Here is a 13066-nt window from a genome sequence, read left to right as displayed (position 1 = left end):
TGTTTCCACATGTCCTACCCACGGAGCTGGGAAAACGGCACAGTACGCTCCAGACAACTACAGAGAGTGTGGCAGAAGGGAGAGAGATTCTGTTCAAGCATCTTCATTACAATGGATCAAAGCCTGCAGACAAAGTAAATACGTTAAATCCCACTGGAAAGTGTTTCAGTTTCTCAGGACGCAAGGGCCACTAACTACATCTTACTGTGTAGAGACAATCGTCCATGCTCATGCTAGATACGGTGAGTGCTTCGTACATAGACTCTGTTGGGGATTATAATTAGGCAATAAAGCACGGAAGGGTGTGGTATATGGCTAAGTATAAACGTGGTATAACAACTAAGGGCTGTTCTTAGGCACGACACAAACCCCCTATTATAAACTGGTTACCAACGTAATCAGAGCAGTAAAAATACGTGTTTTGTCAAACCCGTGGTATACGCTCTGATATACCACAGCTGTTAACCAATCAGCATTTAGGGCTCGAACCACCCAGTTTATAATATGCCATAAAACCATGACACCCACATGGGCTCAACGACCTTCTCTAACCATTCTGTAATATTCTGCATAAAGTAGGGACATAGTTTTAAGCTAATGATGATCCCTGTCTTAATCCCTGTCTTAATCACTGCATTAATCACTGCGTTCATCACTGCATTCATCATTGCACACGCGTACACACACACACACACACACACACACACACACACACACACACACACACACACACACACATACACACACACACACACACAAAGACAAAGACAAAGACAAAGACAAAGACAAAGACAAAGACAAAGACAAAGACAAAGACAAAGACAAAGACAAATCAGATTGAATGAGTCATGTACATCAGTTGTCATCCCATCCTAAAGCTGTCCCACTCATAATCTATAGTCCTCCCAAACTTCAAAGAGCTGGGCGTAGGATGGTCTATCATATGTCATTTCACTTGGCCCATCACGGCAGGAAAATGACCGGATTGCGCGTGCAACATTATTAGTGTTCCCCTTTCTGAGTGGCCTGGGGGTGAGGCTGCTGCAAAGGGCCTATGTGGCCCAGTCTATGAGCTCTGTGAGGAGCGAGTGGGGGAACACATCTTCCATTGTGTGTGTGTAATGAGCATGAGTGAGTGGGTCGTGAGCGGTGGTGCGGGAGAGTATCAGGGAGATAGACCTGTGTGTTTTCCCTCCAACCACTCTTCACATCCGCCTCCGCAGATACCGTGCACTGGGGAAAGTGTAATGTGCTGGTCCACTAGTGGTGGGTAGCTACCTGAAGTAGCCCCGGGAACTGGACACCTCCACCATAGACTTCTACAATGATGGCCTGCACACGCACACACAACGCCCTTGCAGGGAGATGGCACTGCTGATTGGCATAAATGTTAATGATGCAAAACATAAACGCACCAGCAAAACACACATGATATGGTGACAGTTTCTGGCTGACAAATCAGTTTTGTTCATTGTTAAAATGACATCTTTTTGTGCTGTATGTTGTGGTTAGATGTGTGAATGTATGTATGTCGGGGGATATGAGAGTATCTTCACATACTGTATGTGTGTCGGGGCATATGAGAGTATCTTCATATACTGTATGTATGTCGGGGGATATGAGAGTATCTTCACATACTGTATGTGTGTCGGGGCATATGAGAGTATCTTCATATACTGTATGTATGTCGGGGGATATGAGAGTATCTTCACATACTGTATGTGTGTCGGGGGATATGAGAGTATCTTCACATACTGTATGTGTGTCAGGGCATATGAGAGTATCTTCATATACTGTATGTATGTCGGGGGATATGAGAGTATCTTCACATACTGTATGTGTGTCGGGGGATATGAGAGTATCTTCACATACTGTATGTGTGTCGGGGGATATGAGAGTATCTTCATATACTGTATGTGTGTCGGGGGATATGAGAGTATCTTCATATACTGTATGTGTGTCGGGGGATATGAGAGTATCTTCATATACTGTATGTGTGTCGGGGGATATGAGAGTATCTTCACATAATGTATGTGTGTCGGGGGATATGAGAGTATCTTCATATACTGTATGTATGTCGGGGGATATGAGAGTATCTTCATATACTGTATGTGTGTCAGGGGATATGAGAGTATCTTCATATACTGTATGTATGTCGGGGGATATGAGAGTATCTTCATATACTGTATGTATGTCGGGCATGAATGCATGCTGTAGCTGGGCACAAACTGGTTGAATCAAAGTTGTTTCAAGGTCATTTATCAATGTATTGTGACATGGAATCTACGTGGAAAATACATTTGATTTGAAAAAAGTCATCAACGGGATAATATTTAGACCACATGATTGTGTTGTCATGGTAACCAAATTTCAACATAGAAAAACCTTGTTTAATTTGTACCTTTAAAATTACATCAGATCTTCAATGTTAAATCCACTATCAGAAAAAAAAACTATTGGCTGGGCAGCACTTCCTATTAGTGAATTGATTTATCTACATCTACTCTGTTCCCCGGATGCTGAAGAGGTGGATGTCGATTAAGGCAGCCTCTCCACACATCTCTGATTCAGAGGGGTTGGGTTAAATGCTGAAGACACATTTCAGTTGAATGCATTCAGTTGTACAACTGACTAGGTATCCCCCTTTCCCTTTGGTCTCCCATCCAGGATTTTAACCAAGCCAGTTTTGCTGTCGTGAGAATGATCGTTTAGCAATCCCACATAACATGAAATAGACCTGCTGCTGCTATCAAAGTCATTCCAAAGGGAAGGTTTAACAGGGCAAATTAAATGTGACCATACTCTATCATTAATATATTATGAATGACGCTATTTAAGATTACATACAGTGCCGTCAGAAAGTATTCACACCCCTTGACTTATTCCACAATTTGTTGTTACGGCCTGAATTCAAAACTGATTAAATAAATAGTTTTTTCTCACCCATCTACACACAATACCCCATAATTACATGTTTTTAGTAAATGTTTGGTAATGTATCGAAAATGAAATACAGAAATACCTAATTTAGATAAGTATTCACACCTTTGAATCATTACTTTGTAGGAGCACCTTTGTCAGCGATATATGTCTGTATCAGCTTTGCACATCTGGATTTGGGGATTTTCTCCCATTCTTCCTTGCAGATTTTCTAAAGCTCTGTTAAGTTGGATTGGTAGTGGTGGTGAACAGCAATCTTGAAGTCTTTCCACAAATTCTCAATGGGATGCACGTTTGGGCTTTGGCTGGGGCAAGATAGCTTATGTGGTTAGAGCGTTGGGCTATTAACTGAAAGGTTGCTGGATTGAATCCCCGAGCTGACAAGGTAAAAATCTGTCCTTCTGCTCCTGAACAAGGCAGTTAACCCACTGTTCCTATGCCATCATTGTAAATAAGAATTTGTTCCTACCTGACTTGCCTATAACCACATCAACAACCATATCTCAAACATCAGAAAGAGACAACCATCAGAAACAAAAACCATCTCTCAAATATCAGAGAGAGACAACCATCTCTCAACCATCAGAGACAACCATCTCTCAACTATCAGAGAGAGACAACCATCTCTCAACTATCAGAGAGACACAACCATTTCTCAACCATCAGAGAGACACAACCATTTCTCAACCATCAGAGAGACACAACCATCTCTCAACCATCAGAGACAACCATCTCTCAACCATCATAGAGAAGCAAGCACTATGGCAAATGGAGAGAGTTGTCGTGGGCAACAGAGTGTGGTGCCGTCTGTTGGTTATGGAGTGTGTTGCCGGCTGTTAGCTCTCAGTCAAACTGTGGAAATGTAAAAATGTAAAAATTTAGATTTTCATTGTGACTGGTTAATATTAGGGCTAAGGTTGAAGTTTAGGGTAAAACAGAAAAATAGTGCCTAGCACTGAGATTGAACCTGCGATATTCGGAGCCATAGATTGCAGATTTACTAGATGGTACAAGGTACCCGCGTTGCCACTAGTGGATGGTTGGAAATTGCCATGGAAATAAGATGACAAGCCATCCCATAACTTCACCATTCCAATAATACCTGGACACCACGTAGTCCACTGGAGTTGGTCACAGAATGAAGTAAGAGGATGCAGAAAAATCACCAGAAAGAGGGTTGAAAGAGGGTTGAACATATGACAAGGAAGAGGAACAAACTATATTCAACTGGTGACAATGGAGAAAATTCCCCCAGAAATACACATACAGGAAGTTTCCGGTTTCATGTTAACTTGACCAAATAATAATAAATACATTGGAAATCTTACTCACTAGAGCTCCTACATGTAAGTAGTTCTGGAAGCCTGTCCTTTCAGACTACCCGGTATTCCTACTTTGTAAATAGGTCAGATTGTGTAATGAAAAGCCAACAAATTTCTCAATCAATCAATAATTCATCTGCTTGATTGTCATAAAGCAAACAGGTTGCTTCAAAGTCAGGTGCTCAAACAGTCTTCTATCATACACACATCATGAGCACATTCAAGGCCTATACTTAGACTGCTCCTGGAAGACTAATGTCTTAGTGACAGAGAAGTCCAAACAAGGAAACAGAAAGGAATGATTGGGTTGTCTGTCCTAAGTGCAGTAACAGTTGAAGAGCCTCTTATAGAGGTTAGAGTAGGCCTGGGATATCAGTCAGTCAGCTAGACATTGAAAGGGGCTATAAATAGCCTAACACTGTATGCCTAACATATTTCATTGTTAACTTTGTGTATTATTAATTAAGATAACAAAACATGTCAATGCAATATCCCCATAGCTACATTTTCTAAGATTTGTACACACGTTCAGTCATTACTGCCAACGAATGTATTCTCACCATGAATAAAGTCTAATATTTTCCTAACCATAGAAGCATAAAAAACAACCACATTGCACTACTTATCACGAAACCCCAAAAGATTAACAAGTGCATTCTACTGCAACTGTGGAATGTATACTTAAGGTAGGTCCACCGTGTCGAGTGTGATCACTAGTACATCTACTAGTACTAGTACTCCCTGTATATAGCCATGTTATTGTCTACTTCCTGTATATAGTCATGTTATTGTCTACTTCCTGTATATAACCATGTTATTGTCTACTCCCTGTATATAGCCATGTTATTGTCTACTCCCTGTATATAGCCATGTTATTGTCTACTTCCTGTATATAGTCATGTTACTGTCTACTTCCTGTATATAACCATGTTATTGTCTACTCCCTGTATATAGCCATGTTATTGTCTACTCCCTGTATAAACCCATGTTATTGTCTACTCCCTGTATATAGCCATGTTATTGTCTACTCCCTGTATATAGCCATGTTATTGTCTACTTCCTGTATATAGTCATGTTATTGTCTACTTCCTGTATATAACCATGTTATTGTCTACTCCCTGTATATAGCCATGTTATTGTCTACTCCCTGTATATAGCCATGTTATTGTCTACTTCCTGTATATAGTCATGTTATTGTCTACTTCCTGTATATAGTCATGTTATTGTCTACTTCCTGTATATAACCATGTTATTATCTACTCCCTGTATATAGCCATGTTATTGTCTACTCCCTGTATATAGCCATGTTATTGTCTACTTCCTGTATATAGCCATGTTATTGTCTACTCCCTGTATATAGCCATGTTAATAACCCATAAAGTAAAGCATTTCACTGTTAGTCTACTCTACACCTGTTGTTTAAGCATTTCACTGTTAGTCTACTCTACACCTGTTGTTTAAGCATTTCACTGTTAGTCTACTCTACACCTGTTGTTTAAGCATTTCACTGTTAGTCTACTCTACACCTGTTGTTTAAGCATTTCACTGTTAGTCTACTCTACACCTGTTGTTTATGAAACATGTGGCAAATAAAAGTGTATTTAATATTTATCAAAGGTGCACAACTTGTTTGTCTCAGGGACCAGGCTTCAGAGGCCAGAGGGATACACAATCCCTACCTTACAGGTGCTGGTGTACTTGCCTTGTGGCATCAGGCCTGGTTCAAGCCCCAATTTAAGCTGTTCCCCTTCAATCGCTATGCAATCATTGCTCAGTTCTGATCAAATTTAAGCCACAAAAACAGCAGGAAATGACAAAGAAAAACTAAATGTTATATTTTGGCTAGATTTCCCTTTGTAGTTTTCCTTCTCTGTGACTGGAAGTGTGGTTTTGATATAGAGTTCTTGGTCTATACTGTATCTATATTGGAGTGCTCTGGGGAGCACATTTCATGGGGAACAATATTTGGCTGTGCTGCTGGACTGGCTCAGGCTAATTGAGGAAAAGTATTTGGCAGTGCTGCTGGGCTGTCCTACACTGTGATTGGCTCAGGTTCTACACAATGCAGCTACCCGTAGTCTAACTGGTGTCTGAATTCAGCACGTAACTGGGACCACAGCTCAATAACAGAGCCAACTGATTCATGTTTGGGTAGAGCAAGCAGATAGGAAACTGCTCTGACTCAGCAATTACATGGTAGTGTAACCTACTGTAGGTCACTTCTGAATAAAGCTGAATAAAACTAGTTACTCTACTCACTCATAGTGTGGTTCCATATTCATCAACATTGTTTATTCTTTGATTGCACACAGAGCATCATGGGGATAGTTGGAGGAAAGTCCAGCAGGTGATCCTTGCCATTTACACAGAGCCAGTCATTGGAATTCTCTCATACATGACGTCATAATGAGCTATCTTGCAACGGTCATAATGATGTCAGAAAATGTAACAGATCTGTACACACAGTGGAGACACCAGAATGATCTCGACATACAGTGCCTTGCGAAAGTTCGGCCCCCTTGAACTTTGCGACCTTTTGCCACATTTCAGGCTTCAAACATAAAGATATAAAACTGTATTTTTTTTGTGAAGAATCAACAACAAGTGGGACACAATCATGAAGTGGAACGACATTTATTGGATATTTCAAACTTTTTTAACAAATCAAAATCTGAAAAATTGTGCGTGCAAAATTATTCAGCCCCTTTACTTTCAGTGCAGCAAACTCTCTCCAGAAGTTCAGTGAGGATCTCTGAATGATCCAATGTTGATCTAAATGACTAATGATGATAAATACAATCCACCTGTGTGTAATCAAGTCTCCGTATAAATGCACCTGCACTGTGATAGTCTCAGAGGTCCGTTAAAAGCGCAGAGAGCATCATGAAGAACAAGGAACACACCAGGCAGGTCCGAGATACTGTTGTGAAGAAGTTTAAAGCCGGATTTGGATACAAAAAGATTTCCCAAGCTTTAAACATCCCAAGGAGCACTGTGCAAGCGATAATATTGAAATGGAAGGAGTATCAGACCACTGCAAATCTACCAAGACCTGGCCGTCCCTCTAAACTTTCAGCTCATACAAGGAGAAGACTGATCAGAGATGCAGCCAAGAGGCCCATGATCACTCTGGATGAACTGCAGAGATCTACAGCTGAGGTGGGAGACTCTGTCCATAGGACAACAATCAGTCGTATATTGCACATATCTGGCCTTTATGGAAGAGTGGCAAGAAGAAAGCCATTTCTTAAAGATATCCATAAAAAGTGTTGTTTAAAGTTTGCCACAAGCCACCTGGGAGACACACCAAACATGTGGAAGAAGGTGCTCTGGTCAGATGAAACCAAAATTGAACTTTTTGGCAACAATGCAAAACGTTATGTTTGGCGTAAAAGCAACACAGCCCATCACCCTGAACACAACATCCCCACTGTCAAACATGGTGGTGGCAGCATCATGGTTTGGGCCTGCTTTTCTTCAGCAGGGACAGGGAAGATGGTTAAAATTGATGGGAAGATGGATGGAGCCAAATACAGGACCATTCTGGAAGAAAACCTGATGGAGTCTGCAAAAGACCTGAGACTGGGACGGAGATTTGTCTTCCAACAAGACAATGATCCAAAACATAAAGCAAAATCTACAATGGAATGGTTCAAAAATAAACATATCCAGGTGTTAGAATGGCCAAGTCAAAGTCCAGACCTGAATCCAATCGAGAATCTGTGGAAAGAACTGAAAACTGCTGTTCACAAATGCTCTCCATCCAACCTCACTGAGCTCGAGCTGTTTTGCAAGGAGGAATGGGAAAAAATTTCAGTCTCTCAATGTGCAAAACTGATAGAGACATACCCCAAGCGACTTACAGCTGTAATCGCAGCAAAAGGTGGCGCTACAAAGTATTAACTTAAGGGGGCTGAATAATTTTGCACGCCCAATTTTTCAGTTTTTGATTTGTTAAAAAAGTTTGAAATATCCAATAAATGTCTTTCCACTTCATGATTGTGTCCCACTTGTTGTTGATTCTTCACAAAAAAATACAGTTTTATATCTTTATGTTTGAAGCCTGAAATGTGGCAAAAGGTCGCAAAGTTCAAGGGGGCCGAATACTTTCGCAAGGCACTGTATGTTATTTGTTATCCGTGTTCACAACACTAGATCGTAGTTGATAGGTGCCAATTTAAATAAATTGCTAAAAGTATATAGGCCAAATTATGTCTGTCTATACAGAAATAAAAACAATCATTCAGCAGAGAGCATGTCTTATCCACAGAGGATCATACGCATCTTTTAAAGCTGTGGATTGTTTCAAATCACAAGTGTGAAGGCTTACATGCCTATTTGGGAAGCCCGCAATTTGGACAGTGCACTTGGCAATAGGCCTAGCTGATTATTGAGATGCAGTTGTCAGTGAAAAGCATCTAAAATATGTTTGAAGATAATGTGTCTTGAGTATAATTTGAAATGTTGAGACAAGAAGAAAGAGATGGGGTGCGTTGTGAAGATATTGGCCTATCTCTCTCCAGAATGCACTCAGGTCTCCGGAATGCACTCAGCTCTCCGGAATGCGGTGAGCTGTCTCCCGCCAATTCTTGAACATTCATTGTTTTAATACTTAGATGTTGACTGAAATAAATGACAAGCAATATAGACAGCATACATGGTTAATATTTCGGGCCAAGCTTCCTGCCATTCAGGACTTCTATACCAGGCGGTGTCAGAGGAAGGCCCAAAAAATTGTCAAAGACTCCAGCCACCCTAGTCATATACTGTCCTCTCTGCTACCACATGGCAAGTGGTACCGGGCGCTAGCATCCCACCTCCACAACATCCGGTGAAATTGCAGAGCGCGAAATTCAAAATACAAAAATAATAATAGTAAACATTCATGAACATACAAGTGTTTTACATCGTTTAAAAGCTTAACATCTTGTTAATCCAACCACATTGTCAGATTTCAAAAAGGCTTTACGGCGAAAGCATACTATGCGATTATCTGATTACTGTGCCCCACACACAAAATCATTAAAAACATTTTCCAAACCAGCACAGGCGTCACAAAGGTCAAGAATAGCGATAAAATAAATGAAGATCTTCCTCTGTTTGCAATCCCAAGGGTCCCAGCTACACAACAAATGGTTGTTATGTTCGATAAAGTCCTTCTTTATATCCCAAAAAAGTCAGTTTATTTAGCACGTTTGATTCAGTAATCCACCCGTTCCACTCGTTCAACATGCATACAAAGGAATCCCAAAAGTTACCAATAAATTTCACCCAAACAAGTCAATGTTTCTAATCAATCCTCAGGTACCCTAATATGTAAATAAACAATACAATTTAAGACGAAATGTAGTATGTTCAATACCGGAGATAAATAACGAAGTGCGCACCCTCATCCACGCGCGCCACATGACTACAGTCCAAAATGAGAGCCACCTTGAAAAACTACAATTACTATGTCATTTTTCAAAAAACAAGCCTGAAACCCTTTCTAAAGACAATTGACATCTAGTGGAAGCCATAGGAACTGCAATCTGGGAGGTATTCTCCTCGGGTTTTCTCCTCGGGATTGTCCTCGGGTTTCCGCCTGCCACATCAGTTCTGTTCAGACATTTTTCTAACAGTTTTAGAAACTTCAGAGTGTTTTCTATCCAATACTACCAACTATATGCATATCCTAGCCTCTGGTCCTGAGTAACAGGCAGTTTACTTTGGGCACATCATTCATCCGAATTTCCGAATACTGCCCCCTAGCCCTAAAAAGTTAACAGCTTCTATCCGCCAGCCATAAGACTCCTGAACAGCTAATCAAATGGCTACCCAGACTATTTTCATTGCCTCCCCTCATTTACGCTGTTGCTACTCTACAGACCATAAGTGGCCTTGTTGCACTACGTGTAATGAGGACACAAAGAAAGGGTCCTTATGGTAGAGCTGACCCGGCTCATTCTTGATTCATTTAGGATTTTAGACAAAAAGTTCACCAAATCTCCGGACACATCTTTTAGGAATCACAGTTTTGAGAGAAGCAAGATACTACATCATATCATTTTTCAGTTAATATCCATTACTGCCAGTTATTATTTTTTTTTTTTAATACTTATTGGGGAGAGTTTGGAATTGGGATCCTTTGCTCCGGACACAGGCATAGAGACGACAGGGAACTTTATACTGAAAGTATTTGGAAAATTCTCAAAATAAATATTTTCCCTTATAAAATTCACTACAAAAACAGTTTGTGTGCATTATCTGGTGATGGTTGTTAAACAGTCGGATGGCTTAGTAATATAAGCAGTTTTTAGAATATCATTATTTTTCTCACACAAGCCGAGAAGCATTCCACTTTGTCCTCTTCCTTATTGGCATCTTAAAAAGTGACATTGCATAAACATTAGGAGTTCCTCATTTTATGACAGAATTTGATGAAAGTTCATGAGCTTTCTAATCGCGTCTTGTAAACGACTATTTGGAATCCATCCGTCTCCCAAGCCTACTCATACTCAGACAACATGGAAGTCCGCATGGAAGCCACACAAGCAATAAGTAGTATTCTACTCTCTCCTTTTCCACTTTCACACTTCTTCCATTGCCATGGAAAGTGCCTCTTTGTAGCATTCCAATCTGGACGTTCTGACGCCATCCTGCCCAGATGTGTTTACAAAGACAAATTACTGATGATGTTATTTGGTACTTCTGCATAAACATTTTCAAGTTGTTGACTCTCACCAATGCTGGCTTCTGAGCAGGGGCGTCATGCAGCCCCAAAATCTGAGGGGCTCCAAAGTACATGTGGAGTGTCTGGTGGGGGGTGATCCGGAGGGATTCTATGCCCCCCATCCGTAAGTTGGATAATTTTTTAAACACCTGAAACAGGTATTTCCAGGAAACTAGAGCGATAATTATTATGCTTAAAAAGATATATACATGTGACTGGAGGTTATTTTTTTAAATAAACAAAATATGCTTCTCTGCATCTCTGCTAAAATATGAGTAAAAGATTGAGAGGAACTTGAGTCTTATTCAGTACATTTAGCTATTGCTTGCCTTTCTACCAACCTTGCCAGCAGACATGCTAGCTAAGAAATTTAGCTAGCTATTCTAACTTGATTGATAGCCTGAAATTGATACCTTGGTAGCTAGTTACGAGGTTGGGAGATTGGGAACCTATCTGGGCTAGCTTAAGCCAATTTCATACAATTGCTAAGGAGCTAGTAGTATTACAAAGAAAAAGCAAACATTCAAATTGTTTCCCCCAGTAAAAGTCTGAGGGTGCCCCTGTGAACGCTATGCAATAACGCCTCTGCTTCTGAGCCTCTGTACTGTGGACACGTTAGGCTAAAGTAGGCCTAATTCATGCTGACCCTTTGACTATGGTGTGTGGGTTGGTTTGTGCGAATGTCTGCTCTAAACTTAAGGTAGAGCAGGAATGGAGATATTCCCTTGTTTACCAAACTATGGAAAGTATTGATGTAGTGGGTGCGTGGGCTTTGAAGACCAGGGGGTAGTTGTACATGTTTATGTTTACAGGCCAGGAAGCTGGGAAGCTGGGAATATTCCATGGCGGAGATCAGATGTGTCTTCTTACAGTATATTTCCTACAGTAGAGAGACTTTTTTAGAGACTACTTATAACCTTTAATGTAACCTTTATTTAAATAGGCAAGCCAGTTAAGAACAAATTATTATTTTACAATGATAGCCTCCTTCGGGGACGGGGGCTGGGATTAAAAATAAAAATCAATTCAATAAAAATATAGGACAAAACACACATCACGACAAGAGAAACAACACAACACTACATAAAGAGAGACCTAAGACAACAACATAGCATGGCAGCATCACATGACAACACAGCATGGTAGCAACACAACATGACAACAACATGGTAGCATACTTAAAATGCCCACTAATTAATGCCTACTACACTGAACTAAAATGTAAACGCAACATGCAACAATTTCCAAGATTTTACTGAGTTACAGTTCATATATGGAAATCAGTCAATTTAAATAAATTCATTAGACCCTAATCTATGGATTTCACATGACTGGGAATACAGATATGCATCAGTTGGTCATAGTCACAGATACCTTTAAAAAAGGTAGGGGCGTGGACCAGAAAACCAGCCAGTATCTGATGTGGACACCATTTGCCTCATGCAGAGCAACACATCTCCTTCGCATAGAGTTGATCAGGCTGTTGATGGTGGCCTGTGGAATGTTGTCCCACTTCTCTTCAATGGCTGTGCACAGTTGCTGTATATTGGCAGTAAATGGGACACATTTACGTACATACCCCAACCAGAAGCCATGGATTACAGGCAACATTCGCACTGAGCTAAAGGGTAGAGCTGAAGCTTTCAAGGTGAAGGAATCTAACCCTGACACTTACAAGAAATCCTGCTATGCCCTGCGACGAACCATCAAACAGGCAAAGCGTCAATACAGTGCTAAGATTGAATCATACTACACCGACTCCGACACTCGTCTTAAGTGGCAGGGCTCGCAAACGATTACGGACTACAAAGGGAAGCACTGCTGCGAGCTGCCCATTGACACGAGCCTACCAGACGAGCAACATCACTTCTATGCTCGCATCGAGGCAAGCAACACTGAGGCATGCATGTGAGCATCAGCTGTTCCGGACGACTGTGTGATCACGCTATCCGTAGCCGACGTGAGTAAGACCTTTAAACAGGTCAACATAAACAAGGCTGCGGGGCCAGACGGCTTACCAGGACGTGTGCTCTGGGCATGTGCTGACCAACTGGCAGGTGTCTTCACTGACATTTTCAACATGTCGCTGATT

Source organism: Oncorhynchus kisutch, linkage group LG13 (assembly GCF_002021735.2).
Source record: "Oncorhynchus kisutch isolate 150728-3 linkage group LG13, Okis_V2, whole genome shotgun sequence".
In the NCBI taxonomy this organism is placed as follows: domain Eukaryota; kingdom Metazoa; phylum Chordata; class Actinopteri; order Salmoniformes; family Salmonidae; genus Oncorhynchus; species Oncorhynchus kisutch.
This window is presented reverse-complemented; position numbering follows the sequence as displayed.